Below are 16,950 nucleotides of genomic sequence, written 5' to 3'. Positions count from 1 at the left end.
AAAGAGAAGTGTTTAATCTACAATTAAACTAGGAATGTTTGACAGAATAGTGAATATTATCAGGAAACCTGCTCCAGACTTTAGGACCCACATGCAAAAACAAAACATTCTCTCCTTTAGTGCAGTTCAATATCCTAAGTAGTACCAAAAGTCCAGAATTGTAAGATTCTTACAAGAACCTGTTAATCTTAATGTTGTAAAATAATATTTTATTGATCTATATACTGCATCTTGGACTAACTTTATTTGTTAAAGGTGCAGGACAACCACCTAACAGTGAATCACAATAATATCAACTAAACTCATTAAACGTAACATGCTGTCCATTTAAATACTAAATCTTCATTTTGAGTTATTTCTCATTTGAACTATGGAACTTCTACATCTATGGAAACACATGACTTCCCAGGGGCTCAATGAGTGACAGGCATATGACCCAGAGATTGTGGGTTCAAGTCCTTTGTCTTACAACTTTATAAAGTTGTGTCATTTCAATTTCTTTATCATACTGAAAAGCATTGTACTATTCTTTCTTCCTATTAAATACAACGTGTGTTTCATTTATATGCAAAGTCTTTATTTTGAGTCCATTCTCTTTTTTACTACTGAACCTCGGCAGCTGGATGATCTCATTTCTTTTGTGAGGTAAGAAGTTAATAAGTAAGAATACTTTGGTTATTAAAGTTTCTTTTAAAGTTTGGAAAGCAAAGTATTTTTAAGTACTTTTTGAACCCATGGAACCATTGAAGGCTTGGCCCCGTAAGGCTGCTTGCAGCTTTAATTAGGGGCCAAGCACCGAAGGTGCAGAGGCACCTATTGTATCTGTTGGTTTTCTTATTATTATTCTTCTTCTTCTTCTTCCGCAAATGGAAGTCTATGGCAGCCCTATGAACCGTACATAGGAAAATGATGAAATTTGGCACACTTGTAGTGATGCTAATGAATAGTAATTGGACCAATTTTTGACCCTCTAGGACCAACTCTATAGCGCCACCACCAGTTCAAAAATTCAACATTGAAATGGTTATAACTTTTGAACCCTTTGATCTAGAGACATGAAACTTAGTACACCTGATTCCACTCATCATGCTGATCACAACCAATACCTTACATTAAGACCCCGCCCATTACAGTAGTGGCCATTTTGAAATGTACAGTATTCAGTTATTTCGCTACTCCTCCTTTAAATTTTGTCCAATTTTCTCCAAACATGCACTCAAATGATCTTCAGACTGAGCCGCATAAAAGTACTGTTCCCGATTTTTTTGTTATACTGGAAAAAAAAAGTTATAATGTCGCAAACTTAACAAGGTCCACCCAAAATTGGCTAAGAGGCTGTATCTCGGCCAAAGTTTGATCAATTGAAACGAAAATTGGTACACTTCATCGGAAGCATGTGTTGAGGTTCCAATGCAAAGTTAGGAATAGCGCCACCTATGGGTCATGAGATATGAACAATTGCTATTTTGACCAATAACTTTTGAACAGTTTGTCAGAAAATCATAATTGTGGTATCTATGGATTCCTTGCATCATGCCGAATCCGTGGATATCGATTTTGCCATGATGGGATGTACCACGTGTCCGCCATTTTGAATTTTGTCATAAATTGCAATATCTTTTAAACTATTTGACATATCAGCACACAATTTGGTAGGGATGACAGACACCATGTCCTAAAGCGACATGAGAAGTTTGATCACAGCGCCACCTAGTGTTCCAGATATATCATTGTTTTTTGAAAAAACGCTTATAACATTTGAAAATATTGTTCAAATTTTGAGTTCTTTATGACATTATGTTCCTTGGTTTATGCCGATTTAGACGATATCTCATTTGTCATTTTCCAACAATGTGACTGGCCGCCATATTGGAGCGAATGTAAAACAGTTTTTTCGCTACTCCTCCTTCAAAATTTGTCCAAAATTGTCCAAAATTTGCTCAAATGATCTTCGGACCGAGCCGCATAAAAGTACTGTTCCCGATTTTTTTGCTATACTGTAATAAAAAAGTTATGATGTCACAAATTTAACAAGGTCAACCCAAAATTGGCTAAGAGGCTGTAACTTGTGAACAGTTTGTCACAAAATCATAAAATTCGTGTCTATCGATTCCTTGCATCATGTCGAATCCGATGATATCTATTTTGCCAGGATTGGATGTACCACGTCATAAGCTAAATTAGCAATAAGCTAGCTTAGCATGCTTATGGAACTTTTTTGTGAACTCATTCTCACACTGAACCCTCTCCTCTGCTGTTTTGAAATTCACGTCCTCTGAGTGGCGCAATCGGCTAAACCATGCATCTCGAATCCCGAACCATTGTGGTCGTGGGTTCGAGTCCCATGTGAGACGACTTTAAAATTGTGTATAAAGTTGTCATTTCAATTCCTTCCGGCTCTGCTCTGCTGTTGGTGCTTAAATGCTCGCTGTGCTTCATTTACATGTATATTCAATTTGTTCTCTTTTTGTTCTTGCGGCTCTGCACTGCTATTGGTGCTTAAATGCTTGATGCGCTGCTGTACTTGCAGTACTTGCTGTGCTTGCAGTACTTGCTGTACTTGCTGTGTTTGCAGTACTTGCAGTACTTGCTGTGTTTGCTGTACTTGCAATACTTGCTGTACTTGCAGCTTGCTGTACTTGCAGTTTGCAGTACTTGTTCTGCTAAGCCTTTGAACTTTGCTGTACTTGTTCTAATTGCGGTGCCAAGCCTTTGAACTTTGCTGTAATTGTTCTAATTGCGGTGCCTTGCAGGGCTTGGCCCCGTGTTGCTGCTTGCAGCTATATTTATTATTATTATTCTTCTTCCGCAAATGGAAGTCTATGGCAGCCCTATGAACCGTACATAGGAAAATGATGAAATTTGGCAGACTTGTAGTGATGCTAATGAATAGTAATTGGACCAATTTTTGACCCTCTAGGACCAACTCTATAGCGCCACCACCAGTTCAAAAATTCAACATTGAAATGGTTATAACTTTTGAACCCTTTGATCTAGAGACATGAAACTTAGTACACCTGATTCCACTCATCATGCTGATCACAACCAATACCTTACATTAAGACCCCGCCCATTACAGTAGTGGCCATTTTGAAATGTACAGTATTCAGTTATTTCGCTACTCCTCCTTCAAATTTTGTCCAATTTTCTCCAAACATGCACTCAAATGATCTTCAGACTGAGCCGCATAAAAGTACTGTTCCCGATTTTTTTGTTATACTGGAAAAAAAAAAGTTATAATGTCGCAAACTTAACGAGGTCCACCCAAAATTGGCTAAGAGGCTGTATCTCGGCCAAAGTTTGATCAATGGAAACGAAAATTGGTACACTTCATCGGAAGCATGTTCTGAGGTCCCATGCCAAAGTTGGGAATAGCGCCACCTACGGGTCATGAGATATGACAAATTGCTATTTTGGCCAATAACTTTTGAACAGTTTGTCAGAAATTCATAATTGTGGTATCTATGGATTCCTTGCGTCATGCCGAATCCGTGGATATCGATTTTGCCATGATGGGATGTACCACGTGTCCGCCATTTTGAATTTTGTCATAAATTGCAATATCTTTTAAACTATTTGACATATCAGCACACAATTTGGTAGGGATGACCGACACCATGTCCTAAAGCGACATGAGAAGTTTGATCACAGCGCCACCTAGTGTTCCAGATATATCATTGTTTTTTGAAAAAACGCTTATAACATTTGAAAATATTGTTCAAATTTTGAGTTCTTTATGACATTATGTTCCTTGGTTTATGCCGATTTAGACGATATCTCATTTGTCATTTTCCAACAATGTGACTGGCCGCCATATTGGAGCGAATGTAAAACAGTTTTTTCGCTACTCCTCCTTCAAAATTTGTCCAAAATTGTCCAAAATTTGCTCAAATGATCTTCGGACCGAGCCGCACAGAAGTACTGTTCCCGATTTTTTTGCTATACTGTAATAAAAAAAGTTATGATGTCGCAAATTTAACAAGGTCGACCCAACATTGGTTCAGAGGCTGTAACTTGTGAACAGTTTGTCAAAAAATCATAAAATTGGTGTCTATCGATTCCTTGCATCATGTCAAATCCGACGATATCTATTTTGCCAGGATTGGATGTACCACGTTATAAGCTAAATTAGCATTAAGCTAGCTTAGCATGCTTATCTGGTTAACATGTCATGGAACTTTTTGTGAACTCATTCTCACACTGAAACCTCTACTCAGCAGGCTGGTGAACGTGCATGAGTGATTAGCTCAACGTGTTACACCACGGATCCCGATGTTCAGCGTCGTGGGTTCGCCACTCAGTGTGACATGTGCCCAGACCGCATGAGGTACTGTGGCAGGAAAAGATGCAGAAGTTGCATCTGTTCCAGGCATTGTGCATAAGAATGATCTCATCTGAAGCTGCCACACACAACATGCAGTGCTTTTACGTCCAATTCATTGTTGTTCTTCTTCCAGAAGGGTAGTCAATGGCAGCCCTATGAACCACAAGTTAGAAAATTGGCACACTTGTAGTGATGGTAATGAGTAGTAATCTGACCAATTTTGGATGATTTAATCTAAACTTTTTAAATACAAAATGTTCTCCATTTACTTCAAAATTCTTAATTTTGACTTGATTCTCTCTTGAAAATATTGAATTTCGGCAGCTGTGTGGATGCATGTCTGGCAAGTGGCTCAACGAGATGAGTGACAGGCATCTAACCCATAGATAGTGGGTTCGAGTCCCGTGTGGGACAACTTTAAAATTGTGTATTATGAAATTAATTGATTATGAAACACTTGTAGTGAGTAGTCCAACGTGTGATCAGATGATCTTTGGACCGAGCTGCACAGAAATGATGAACAGGTTTTTGATAGTAGCCCCCATACCAAAGATCTTCCTCTCTGCAGTTGATCTAGCCTGTGTTTGTTGCCTTATCTTAGTTAGCTTAGCATACTAATTGGTTAGCATGCTAGCCAGATGCCATTCTTTCTAATGTGGCTCTTCAGTTATCAGGCTAAACCATAAGGCTTTAAGTGGTGGACAAGTTGCTTCTGTTCCAGGTGAAGGAGCTAGTAGAATAGAACACACAGATAATTTATTTAAAAATTCTTCATTTTGAGTTGCTTCTCACTTGAACTATGGATCTTCTGCATCTTGGCCAAAACACAACTTCCAAGTGGTGCAATGAGATGAGTGACAGATATCTGACCCAGAGATAGTGGGTTCAAGCCCCATGTGGGACAACTTTAATTTAAAAAAAAAATGTGTTAAGTTGTCATTTCAATTCCTTTATTATCCAGATAAGCATTGTTGTAATCTTTCTTTTGGGATTAGAAATGTGTTTTTGTTCATTCTATGTTGATTCTTACCTGAAGTCTTAAATATCCAGAAAGGTTTGTGAACAAATGAGCAGTCATTGACTTTCAACTATTCTAATTGCATTGTAAGCAGTTACATAAATTGGTTGTTTTCTTCCTATGTATAGTCGTATCCTCTTTTTTTTTTTGCCTCCATGTGTTAATTCTCAACTTCATATATGTGTTTGTGCATTGTGTGTAAAGTAGTGAACTGGAGAGCAGAAGGGTATGATAAGATGTTTGTGGTGGTCTAGGTAAACCTCTATTTTTTTAAATTGTGCTGCCTTTTTTACATTTCAAGTTAAATACATAAAGCTTCAAACAGAACACAAATGCCTATTCAATTGATCAACCACTGGCAACATTTTATTGCAAAGTATATAGTAAAGAATACTTTCAATTCCATACAAGAAATGGTTTGACCAACTCCACAATATTAACTGATCTGACATTAAACATTTGAATGTGTACATATGCATATCTTTTAATTATTTTAAGTCCCATAAACATTAGACTTACTTAGTGACTTGAATATCAGTTTTTCCTTCTCGTCATGTGGACAATAAATAAAAGTAATTTTATCATAATAGTAAACCATAAAATCACATTAAAATACATGAACATTTTTGTATTATCTAACATTAAGAATTGTTTTAAAAAATAAATTGTAATTGTAAATAGAAGTTAATTAGTTACTACATGAATGTTAAATTACAAATAGTTACTATTCTAACAGTACATTATTTGGATCAACATCAATTAGTTGAGGTATATTGCCAAAAAGACTAGTAAAAGCTAACCTAAAGAATTTACATAATGTATACAATTATTTATTCTCAAATAAGCAACAAAATATCATTACACATCAAACAATACACTATCATTATACACAGAGCTGCACTCCAGGTTTATTGCTGCTCCTGATGCTTTGAATATTTTCCCAAAACAATCAGAGTAAAGCTTAATTAAGTTCAAGAGGCTTCATTTCTCCATCCCTAAAAGGCATTATACAAGTAAATTTACCTTTCAATTATTTCCAGCAGACTTTCAGATCCATTTCTTGCCTCCACTAAACCAAGCTTCCCAATTCTAAAATGATTAACTCAGCAATTTGATGAATGTATTACTAATTCCTGCAATCACCCTAATTGAATCGTTTGTTAATTGCATACCAAGCATTGTCAATTTCTGTTCTAGTAGGCCTAATCTACTATAAATCACACCACTTGCAAACCTCTTTTTTCATGCAACAGCAAAAATGAACAAATATTTAAATAGACCAGAGACCAGTGAATCTGACAACTGCATTTATGTTTACATTCATGCAGTTTCCAGAGTGCAACTGTCTAGAACAAACTCAAAGTTTTTTAATGCAACTTTGCAAACAGGTCGCAGTGAATATCACCAAGCTGTCATCTTTGCGCACGAAAAACATCAAACTTGGACAACATTAGCATTAAATCGGACAGCGGTTAAACTGTCAAACATAACAAAAAAGCCAAGTAAGTGGTAGTCTAGCTATTTAATCCTGTTTTCTATCTGATAAACTTTCAGTAATCGTATTCCTTTCAAATTCATTGTACAAACAAGCCCATATCAATTCTCACTTTTTTCATTCTTTAGGCCTCAATAATTCTGAATATTTCATTCAGTGTGATCGGAGTACTGCTGTGGAAGTCGCAACATCTACATTTCCCCACAAACCACCAAAAGAGATAGAAAAACTCACTGTAGAAGAAGCAAAAACTCTGGGATCACGACAATTGGTAAGCTGTTTTTTTTTCAACCTTCTCACTGTGTAAATAGCCTACAGGGTTGTTTACTTGTTGTAGTAATGCTCTGGAGAGTAGTACAATCACATATATTAGCCCTCTGTAGATTGTGCAAAATCGTTTTTATGGGGAGAAAAACATTTTAAAGTAGCCTGACGTTCAAAAAAATGCTAAAATGTGAAAGATTTTTCAGATGCACAGGCAAAGATTACTCTGCTTCTCAGTTATCTTTGCTAGATGCTTTACAAACATGATTAATGCGTTTCAAATTGGTTAATGTGTGGAAAAGTTTGGCTATTTCCTCTTCTTATGACCACAACAGCAGTTGTATACATTTCCCTTGTAATCATGTTTATTGATGTATATTTTTGATTGTACATGTACGATTTTCTTTAAATTTTCAGATCACTAAAATATCTGCAACAGTATGCAATCTAAACAACGCAACTACTGTAAAGGCCTGGGGTACAGACTGTGAGATCCAAGAATGTTCCTTGCAAGATCCATCTGGAGAAATTCAACTTACTCTTTGGGAAAACCAAGTTTCAAAACTGCAACTAGGTAACTCCTACACCTTTACCAATCTTAAAACTAGACTGTACAACAGCCTTAAGAGCCTCACAACAACCCTGAAAACAACCATGGAACCTATTGCACAGGACCAAGTTTTCCCACCTGGTCAAGGCCCTAAAATCAGTAAAGAACCCTCTCTACCTAATACAGTGGTGAAACAAAAGCCAATAGGGGTGCAAATAAACATTAAAAAACAATGTCCAAAATGCCACAAATCACAAGAACAATTCAACATCAAACAGCAATTTCACCGTTGCCCGACTTGCAAAATTCTACGGAACACAAAAAGCTATATAACAAAATGCAATGGAATAATTGAGATAAATCAAGACAGTCAAATAACTTCTCTTACGGTTTCGAACTCAACTTTGTCAAAATTCATAGCACCAGAACTTGAACTGTCAACTTGTGATTCACAAGATATAGAAGAACTCTTTCTATCCTCCGATGAACTGACTTTAACATATAATAACTGTTTGGAAGTCACCAATATTGAAAACGCTTCATCCGCTCATCCCAGTGATGAGGATTTATTTGAAGTGAATATCGATGAAATCAACCCTGTCCTCTGTGTCACAGAGACACAAAGCACTCCAGAACCCAAGTCTCCAGTTAAAAGACCATCTGAGCCAACAACGCCTCCTATTACACCAGCTAAAAAACCTTTGACTAAGAAGAGTGCTGTAAAAATAATACAAAAATGACTTTGTATTGAAATGCACAACTAAGATGGTTGTGTGTGTGTGTGTATATATATTGAAATGATGGTATTGGTGTTTTTTTTTTTTTGTGTTTTTTTTAATGAATGGCAAATATTGATTTAAGTCATGTTTTCTATTGAAATTAGGTTAATTTTGTCCATTATGTTCTGAAATGCTACTGATTGATTTTTATTTCATTTTTATGGCAAAGCTTTGTTAAATGTTGTTTAATGTGTTTTTTTTTTATTAAAACAAATGTGTGTCAATTCTTGGAATATGTGACCTTTATTGCATGGGCTTATCTTGCATTTGGAAAGTTGCGTGCATTCTTCTAGCCATTCTTAACTAGGCATTAAGTTTAGTTTCACAAACCATACTGGGAAAAGCAAGTAGTGTAACCATAAGTGTCATTGTGAATAACTAAAGAAACGGTTGGTATTCTGTTCTGTAAAGATTTAAATATGCAACAATGGTGCTTTAAAATCACTTCAAAGGCCCCCTCTAATTTGCTTACTTTATCCAATGTGCTAAATGGTATTTAAACTAAAAATAATCGTTATTTTTAATTCACATTTTTATCACCTCTCACAATATTGTTTCTAGGCAGCATAAAAAAAAAAACTTAATTGTACAAGACATTATCAAAGATGACTGTCAAAGTAATGTACTTGTAGCAAAAATATAGGTTACAGTTGCATATGGCAGTTAACCCATGTAATTCCAATTTCTTTTCCCTGAGATAACATGTATGAATACATAAGGATATTAAACAATCTTTAACAATTACGTCAAAAATATATCTCAAAATCCATACAAAAAACTTGATTATTCGTCAGGTCACAATTGTGACCATTAGTAGAACAAAGGGAGGCTAGGTATATGGTGTTAATGGATTTATAAACTGACAAACTTCTACAGTTTAAAGACCAGGTTCAATAATTGTTTTAAGCTTTAGTTAATAGTGTTGTATTACATCAAAGACACACCATGCAAAATTTCCATTTGTCAAACAGTGACCCCTAGAGTTGCTGTGGAGTACTTGTATTTTTTCTGAATATTAACTTAATGAACTAATATCTAATATGCCCATGACAATTTAGAAACTGAAAATAGAACATAAAAATATGTATTAGATCTAATATAACAAAATTACAAGATTATAAAATGCATTGCGTGAATTCTTGTTTAAAGAGAAGTGTTTAATCTACAATTAAACTAGGAATGTTTGACAGAATAGTGAATATTATCAGGAAACCTGCTCCAGACTTTAGGACCCACATGCAAAAACAAAACATTCTCTCCTTTAGTGCAGTTCAATATCCTAAGTAGTACCAAAAGTCCAGAATTGTAAGATTCTTACAAGAACCTGTTAATCTTAATGTTGTAAAATAATATTTTATTGATCTATATACTGCATCTTGGACTAACTTTATTTGTTAAAGGTGCAGGACAACCACCTAACAGTGAATCACAATAATATCAACTAAACTCATTAAACATAACATGCTGTCCATTTAAATACTAAATCTTCATTTTGAGTTGATTCTCATTTGAACTATGGAACTTCTACATCTATGGAAACACATGACTTCCCAGGGGCTCAATGAGTGACAGGCATATGACCCAGAGATTGTGGGTTCAAGTCCTTTGTCTTACAACTTTATAAAGTTGTGTCATTTCAATTTCTTTATCATACTGAAAAGCATTGTACTATTCTTTCTTCCTATTACAGTTTTTCTCAAATGCTAAAACACAAAAGCCAATCCTCTAAATCAAATGACCAGTTGTCTAAACACATTTACTAAATCTAGCCATCATTTTCCAATATCATAAACACATTTCACATGAAGACACAATTCACAAAACACAATCCTCCGTTCTCATAAATCTTAACACATTTTTCCTTGCTAAAACACAAGTTGCAAAAGAACTCTGCTCATATTCTCAAATGAAAGCTCATGTGATGCAAAATGCTTGCCACAGTCAGCAATATTTGAACACAATGAACACACCTGGCGTCATTCATTACACACAACGACTCAAAATTGAAGACACTTGTTGCTAATGCTGTGACCACATGTATAAAAGCAAGTTCAGAGTGCACAGTTTGCTGAAGATTACAAACAAACACAATGGATGAAGGCAGAGTCAGGGGAAGAGGAATTCGAGTCAGAGGAGGGAGAAGAGCTGGCCATGGAAGAAGAGGAGCAGGCCAACGAGGAAGAGGAGAAGGTCCAGGAGGGAGAGCAAGACAACCTCGCACCATCATTACGGACGAGATGCGAGCAACAGTCATTGACCATGTCATTGTCCATGGCATGACAATGGCTGAAGCAGGACTAAGAGTCCGTCCAAACCTGAGTAGGTTCACCGTGGCCACCATTATCAGGGCATTCAGACAACACAACAGGTATTGTCAACACATGTTTCTTTCTTTAGAGTTGAAAGAATGCCACATAGAGGTGGGAGGGTTGCCATATTTACAGTGGCACAAGAAACCCTCATTGTGGATATGGTTCGTGAGAACAACCTCATTAGACTCCGGGAGATCAGAGACAAAGTCATTGCCGATAATGTCAACTTTGAGAGCATTGATGATGTCAGCTTGGCCACAATAGACCGAGTTCTCCGGCGCCAAAAGATGCGGATGAAACAGGTCTATAGGGTTCCCTTTGAGCGCAACTCTGCGCGACACAAAGACCTACGTTACAAGTATGTGCAAGTAAGTATACATCCATGTTCACAGTACAGTTAGTGGACATACTGTGTTGCTCAGTGGCCTACAGTACTTCTGGACAATTCTGTGCTACCTGATTGACTGTTGTTCTGAACACCTGTGCACTTTCACATTTTCACAGAGGATATTACAGTTGGACGCGATGGCTAGACCTCATGAGTACCTCTTCCTGGATTAGGCTGGCTTCAACCTGCAGAAACGAAGGCAAAGAGGCCGTAACATCATTGGCCAAAGAGCCATCACTGAGGTTCCTGGCCAACGGGGGGGGGTAATATTACTCTTTGTGCGGCCATGGGTTTGGAGGGGCTTGTCCACCGGCATGCTGTCCTTGGGTCTTACAACACCCAACGTCTCCTCACCTTCCTAGAGGAGCATTTATGTGATCATTTGGGACAATGTACGCTTTCACAGAACAAACCAAATCAGAGAGTGGTTCACCACCAACAGTAACCACTTTTTAAACGTCTGTCTGCCACCCTACTCCCCTTTCCTGAACCCTATAGAGGAGTTCTTCTCATCGTGGAGATGGAAGGTTTATGACAGACAACCATACACTAGAGAGAACCTCCTAAGGGCAATGGAGCTGGCCTGTGTTGACATCCCAGTGGAGGCCTTCGAAGGATGGATTCGTCATTCCAGGGCGTTTTTCCCACGGTGCCTGGCAAGAGACAATATAGCCTGTGATGTGGCCCGATGCCGCACAGTGATTGTGGTGTGTGTGTGGTGTGAATAAAGTAAATAAAAAACTTCACACCCTGATCATGTTTTCAAGAGTACTGTTGTGTGCAATAGATTCTGTTTTTGCATTGAGTTGTGTTACAGTAGTGTACATGCAGAATTTATACTCTTCATATGAAACTCACAAATCTAAATGCCTAATCCTCTGCAGAGATCTAAGAAGATCCATTACTGTAAAGTTTCTAAAAATATGCATTGGCAGTTATGAAACAAAGAACCTTCTCACAAATTGAGCATTGTGTTTTCAATTGTTTTGCTGTAGTGTGTAATGATGTGTATAGTGTTTACATTTTTGAAAGCTTCGAGCTGCTCTTTTGGTGTGAAAGTTTGAGTTTTGAAGTGAGAAGGTGTGGTTGTGTTTATGTAGCTTTAGAAAAGGGTGTTGTGTTTAGACATTGGGGAACATGGAGGAAACGTTTGTGAAATGTGTTTTAGCATTTGAGAAAAACTGTAAATACAACGTGTGTTTCATTTATATGCAAAGTCTTTATTTTGAGTTCATTCTCTTTTTTACTACTGAACCTCGGCAGCTGGATGATCTCATTTCTTTTGTGAGGTAAGAAGTTAATGAGTAAGAACACTTTGGTTATTAAAGTTTCTTTTAAAGTTTTGAAAGCAAAGTATTTTTAAGTACCTTTTGAACCCATGGAACCATTGAAGGCTTGGCCCCGTAAGGCTGCTTGCAGCTTTAATAGCAATTGTTATTGTCAGAATAATAGTTTTCTTCTTCTTCCGCAAATGGAAGTCTATGGCAGCCCTATGAACCGTACATAGGAAAATGATGAAATTTGGCACACTTATAGTGATGGTCATGAAAAGTAACTGAGCCAAATATTGAGTCTCTAGAACCAACTCTATAGCGCCACCACCAGTTCAAAAATTCAACATTGAAATGGTTATAACTTTTGAACCCTTTGATCTAGAGACATGAAACTTAGTACACCTGATTCCACTCATCATGCTGATCACAACCAATACCTTACATTAAGACCCCGCCCATTACAGTAGTGGCCATTTTGAAATGTACAGTATTCAGTTATTTCGCTACTCCTCCTTCAAATTTTGTCCAATTTTCTCCAAACATGCACTCAAATGATCTTCAGACTGAGCCGCATAAAAGTACTGTTCCCAATTTTTTTGTTATACTGGAAAAAAAAAGTTATAATGTCGCAAACTTAACAAGGTCCACCCAAAATTGGCTAAGAGGCTGTATCTCGGCCAAAGTTTGATCAATCGAAACGAAAATTGGTACACTTCATCGGAAGCATGTGTTGAGGTTCCAATGCAAAGTTGGGAATAGCGCCACCTATGGGTCATGAGATATGAACAATTGCTATTTTGACCAATAACTTTTGAACAGTTTGTCAGAAAATCATAATTGTGGTATCTATGGATTCCTTGCATCATGCCGAATCCGTAGATATCGATTTTGCCATGATGGGATGTACCACGTGTCCGCCATTTTGAATTTTGTCATAATTTGCAATATCTTTTAAACTATTTGAAATTTCCTCACCACATTTGGTATGGATCATCATTAGCATGGCCCGAAGGTACATGAGAAGTTTGATCACAGCGCCACCTAGTGTTCCAGAGATATCATTGTTTTTTGAAAAAACGCTTATAACTTTTGCTATCATTGCTTGAAATTTGATTTCTTTATGTCAATATATTCCTTGGCTTATGCCGATTTCAACGATATCTCATATGCTATTTTCCAACAATGTGACTGGCCGCCATATTGAAGCGAATGTAAAACAGTTTTTTCGCTACTCCTCCTTCAAAATTTGTCCAAAATTGTCCAAAATTTGCTCAAATGATCTTCGGACCGAGCCGCACAAAAGTACTGTTCCCGATTTTTTTGCTATACTGGAAAAAAAAAGTTATGATGTCGCAAATTTAACAAGGTCGACCCAACATTGGTTCAGAGGCTGTAACTTGTGAACAGTTTGTCACAAAATCATAAAATTGGTGTCTATCGATTCCTTGCATCATGTCGAATCCGATGATATCTATTTTGCCAGGATTGGATGTACCACGTCATAAGCTAAATTAGCATTAAGCTAGCTTAGCATGCTAATCTGGTTAACATGTCATGGAACTTTTTTGTGAACTCATTCTCACACTGAACCCTCTCCTCTGCTGTTTTGAAATTCACGTCCTCTGAGTGGCGCAATCAGCTAAACCATGCATCTCGAATCCCGAACCATTCTGGTCGTGGGTTCGAGTCCCATGTGGGACGACTTTAAAATTGTGTATAAAGTTGTCATTTCAATTCCTTCCGGCTCTGCTCTGCTGTTGGTGCTTAAATGCTAGCTGTGCTTCATTTACATGTATATTCAATTTGTGCTGTTTTTGTTCTTGCGGCTCTGCACTGCTATTGGTGCTTAAATGCTTGATGCGCTGCTGTACTTGCAGTACTTGCTGTACTTGCTGTGCTTGCTGTACTTGCTGTACTTGTTGTACTTGCTGTACTTGCTGTGCTTGCTGAACTTGCTGTGCTTGCTGTACTTGCTGTGCTTGCTGTACTTGCAGCTTGCTGTACTTGCAGTTTGCAGTACTTGTTCTGCTTGCGGTGCCAAGCCTTTGAACTTTGCTGTACTTGTTCTAATTGCGGTGCCAAGCCTTTGAACTTTGCTGTAATTGTTCTAATTGCGGTGCCTTGCAGGGCTTGGCCCCGTGTTGCTGCTTGCAGCTATATTTATTATTATTATTATTCTTCTTCTTCTTCCGCAAATGGAAGTCTATGGCAGCCCTATGAACCGTACATAGGAAAATGATGAAATTTGGCACACTTGTAGTGATTCTAATGAATAGTAATTGGACCAATTTTTGACCCTCTAGGACCAACTCTATAGCGCCACCACCAGTTCAAAAATTCAACATTGAAATGGTTATAACTTTTGAACCCTTTGATCTAGAGACATGAAACTTAGTACACCTGATTCCACTCATCATGCTGATCACAACCAATACCTTACATTAAGACCCCGCCCATTACAGTAGTGGCCATTTTGAAATGTACAGTATTCAGTTTTTTCGCTACTCCTCCTTCAAATTTTGTCCAATTTTCTCCAAACATGCACTCAAATGATCTTAAGACTGAGCCGCATAAAAGTACTGTTCCCGATTTTTTTGTTATACTGGAAAAAAAAAGTTATAATGTCGCAAACTTAACGAGGTCCACCCAAAATAGGCTAAGAGGCTGTATCTCGGCCAAAGTTTGATCAATCAAAACGAAAATTGGTACACTTCATCAGAAGCATGTGTTGAGGTTCCAATGCAAAGTTGGGAATAGCGCCACCTATGGGTCATGAGATATGAACAATTGCTATTTTGACCAATAACTTTTGAACAGTTTGTCAGAAAATCATAATTGTGGTATCTATGGATTCCTTGCATCATGCCGAATCCGTGGATATCGATTTTGCCATGATGGGATGTACCACGTGTCCGCCATTTTGAATTTTGTCATAAATTGCAATATCTTTTAAACTATTTGACATATCAGCACACAATTTGGTAGGGATGACCGACACCATGTCCTAAAGCGACATGAGAAGTTTGATCACAGCGCCACCTAGTGTTCCAGATATATCATTGTTTTTTGAAAAAACGCTTATAACATTTGAAAATATTGTTCAAATTTTGAGTTCTTTATGACATTATGTTCCTTGGTTTATGCCGATTTAGACGATATCTCATTTGTCATTTTCCAACAATGTGACTGGCCGCCATATTGGAGCGAATGTAAAACAGTTTTTTCGCTACTCCTCCTTCAAAATTTGTCCAAAATTGTCCAAAATTTGCTCAAATGATCTTCGGACCGAGCCGCATAAAAGTACTGTTCCCGATTTTTTTGCTATACTGTAATAAAAAAGTTATGATGTCACAAATTTAACAAGGTCAACCCAAAATTGGCTAAGAGGCTGTAACTTGTGAACAGTTTGTCACAAAATCATAAAATTGGTGTCTATCGATTCCTTGCATCATGTCGAATCCGATGATATCTATTTTGCCAGGATTGGATGTACCACGTCATAAGCTAAATTAGCAATAAGCTAGCTTAGCATGCTTATGGAACTTTTTTGTGAACTCATTCTCACACTGAACCCTCTCCTCTGCTGCATTCAAATTCACGTCCTCTGAGTGGTGCAATCGGCTAAACCATGTGTTACAAATCCTGAGCCGTTCCGATTGTGGGTTCGAACCTCGTGTTGGATGAGTATAAAAATTGTGTTGATTCCTGCATTGTTCTAATCTATTGCGCTGCAGCAGCTTGTTTTCATTTCATCCATAAGTATTTCTGAACCTATCTCTTCTTCATGTACATTCTATTTCTGCTCTTTTTTCTCTTCTGGCTCCACATTAGCTAACCATAAGTTACATTAGCATTAAGAGATCTTAGCATGCTTAACTGGTTGAGATGCCAAGTAATTCTTTTGTGTGCTTATTGTGTGCTCATTCTTACACTGAAGCATATCCTCTGCAGCTTAAGCGTAAGCTTAACCATGTGCCATGAGCCAAAACCATTGTGTTACAGACATAGTGTCTTTCTGAAAAGTAATCATTAGAATATGATGTGGCACATTCATATAAAGATTCATGCTTGACTTGATTAATGGAACTTTGGCATCTTGGTAAAAAACATATATATATAAAAAAAAAAATTCCCCAATGGTCCTACTAGATGAGTAACAGTCACATCACCCAGAGATTGTGAGGTAGAGTCCTGTCCAACTTTATAAAATTGTTCCTTTATTATCCAGGTAAGCATTGTTTTAATCTTTCTTTTGGTTTTAGAAACATTGTTCATTCTTTCATTCTCGAGTATCCAGAAAGTTTTGTGAAAAAAAGGATTGCTATAGCGGTCCTTGACAATCTACTATTCTTGCAATGTAAGCAGTTTTCTTCATATTAATACTTTTTGCCTTTGTGTGTTCATGGTCATGTCAATTTCCTTTTGTGTATTGTGTGTAGTGAGCTAGAGAGTAGAAGGGTGTGATTGGATGTTTGTCATGGTCTAAGTAAACTTATTTTTTTTTTAATTAGGCTGGCTTTTATAAATTTCAAGTTAACTACATAAA

Source organism: Rhinichthys klamathensis, unplaced genomic scaffold (assembly GCF_029890125.1).
Source record: "Rhinichthys klamathensis goyatoka isolate OS25496 unplaced genomic scaffold, OSU_Roscu_1.1 h1tg000578l_1, whole genome shotgun sequence".
NCBI classification, from domain to species: domain Eukaryota; kingdom Metazoa; phylum Chordata; class Actinopteri; order Cypriniformes; family Leuciscidae; genus Rhinichthys; species Rhinichthys klamathensis.
The sequence above is the reverse complement of the archived record's forward strand: the minus strand, read 5'-3'. Positions refer to the sequence as shown.